This window comes from Pteropus alecto, unplaced genomic scaffold (assembly GCF_000325575.1).
Source record: "Pteropus alecto unplaced genomic scaffold, ASM32557v1 scaffold157, whole genome shotgun sequence".
Lineage (NCBI taxonomy): Eukaryota > Metazoa > Chordata > Mammalia > Chiroptera > Pteropodidae > Pteropus > Pteropus alecto.
Genome location: NW_006440626.1, coordinates 2,133,938 through 2,136,367, shown reverse-complemented (window position 1 = coordinate 2,136,367; position 2,430 = coordinate 2,133,938).

Genomic DNA, 2,430 nt, shown 5'->3' with positions numbered 1-2,430 from the left:
AAAAAAAGCCATATGAAGTACAAAACCTAAGTCGGTGCTTGAGGGCAGCAAAGCATCACGGCCTCAGCAGGAGTGGCTCAGCTGGGGATGGGAGCCCCCAGGGAAGAAAGGGGCTGCCCCACTGGGTCATCACACCCAGCGGGATAATCCTGGGGATGGCCAGCAAATCTCAATGGAGAAAGGGATGTCTGGGGGCCAGCTGTGGAGGGGTGGAAAGGGCGCTGCAGGAGGTGTAGACCGGAGTTGGAATCTGCCTCTGCTGCCCACAGGCCGGGTGGTCTCTGGCAAGTGGCCTCCTTTTTTCAGAGCCTCAGATTCCTCATCTGTGAAACGGGGCCACAGGTTCTCACCTGCCTGTGTGCAGACCCTGGCGAGTGCTCTGGTGTCTGCCACGTGAGGATGGCCAGCCTCACCGGGCAGTGGGCAGTGGTGAGGATCGCAGGAGACAATAGAAAGTGTTTACCCCCTGAGGTTGGGGAACCTGAACAGATGGGGGGGCTGCCATTATTATTGTATTGCCATTATCATTCGCAATCTGACCCAGGGCCTGTTTTGGACTGATAAGAAGCCCAGGCCTTCCACAGGCCCCATTCTTATTCAAAAGATGTTTTCCTCTTCACTTCCATTTCATCGGCATCTTATCTTGGGGCCCTGCAAGGCAAATATTTTCACCCACCCCTCCCTTGGGGCTTTCTATCCCCTATCTGTCCCCCAACTGTCCTCCTTCCTTCATCTGCTCTGCTCATATTTACTGAAACCTACTATGTGCCTGGCACCGTGCCTTCAGCCTCGAGATCCATGTGGAGGCATTCTGAAACACATCAGGTCTCTTTGGCCCAGGAGACCTTGTGTCTTCACCTCCCCTGAGTCTGTGTTTTTTCATTTGCATAGTGTTTTTGGAGAGCGCGCCCTATTTTGTAGGCTCCTCTCTCCTGCCTCTAAGGCACCCTGCGGCTATTAGCAAGGGGTCAGGGTGATCCAAGAGATGATGTGACTTGGGGGGCCCCTTAAAGAAAGGATTACATCGGAAAGAGCCAGAAGAGCACCCAAGATGGGAGGGGACTTGAAGCTTAAATTCTACAGAGTTTACTAAACGTTTTAGGACTATCTCTTCTGACCCTGCCTGCAGCCCAGCCAGGGCAAGGGGGTTGGGGGTGGGGGTGGTGCTGTCATGCCATTTTACAGAGGAGAATACCCAGGGAAAAGTGGGTAACACTGTCATCACTCCACAGGTGGGAGGAAGGCACAGGGTAGCTCCAACAGGTAGCAAAATGGCAGGGCTAGGGGGAGGGGAGCCCCCCTGGACCCCTGCTGCTCCCCTGCAGGACTGGGGTAAACAAGCCTTGTTGTTGAGTTCCTGAGACAATGGATACTTTGTAATTCCAGCATGCCTCCTCCTTCTCCAAAACAGACCCTACCCGCCCCTCCTTAACTGGCCCTAGGGCTGGGTCAAACTCCACCTAGAACCTTTCTGATTTCTCTCTCTGGGAAATTTAGGGTCAAGGTTCTGCCCCCCATTCTCCCCCAGGGCCCAGGAGCCCCGGGGTAGGGCAGGTAGGCCCCACTATTGGAAGCAGGGGAATGAGGGTGTGGTGAGTGGTGGAGCTGGAAGGGTGAGGAGGTGGAGTGTGAGGAGGGGGGGCCAGAAGACCCAGGCTTGGGTACGATGCTGCTGATGCTGTTTCTAACAAAGTGTGAGTCTCAGTTTTCACATTTGTGAAATAGGCTTCAGGATGCCTAACTGCCAGGGCCTGGGGGAGAGGAGAGGGGGTGTATTATTTAATGAGTACAGGGTTTGTTTGTTTGTTTGTTTGTTTTTACAAGATGGAACATTCTGGAGATGGATAGTGGTGATGGTTGCTCAGCATTATGAATGTATTTAATGCCACTGAACAATACACTTAAAATGATCAAGATGGTAAATTTCATGTGATGTGTATTCTATTACAAGAAAAAAATCGAAAAGACAAAACAAAACCTAACTCCGGAAGCTGCCAGCACCAAGAGCACCGAGCACAAGTATTGGAGCACCTGAATTCACGCTATTATTGAGCGAGTCATTTCCTCCCCTCTGAGCCTCAGTTTCCTCATTGGTAAAATGGGCTTGAAAAAAGCACCAAGCCCTTAGGACTGCTTTGAGGGCGAGGGAGGTAGTCCACATAACGATCCCGGGTTATAAACCTCAATTCCGCCTGTGGATTCATCCACACGTATTCCTAGGTGTGCGCACGCCCGTGCTGGGAAAACACGACGCGCACAAGACAAACTTTCAAGTAGCAGGAGGCAGAGCGAAGTAAACAAGTACACAAATTACACTTGTAGCAGTTCTCGTTGCAATTCGTACCTGGAGTCCGGGATTCCTGGTGCCGGGGCGGGAAGGGCGGCCCGGGGGCGGGCCGGGGCGGGGCCGGCAGTTTATATGGTCGCGCG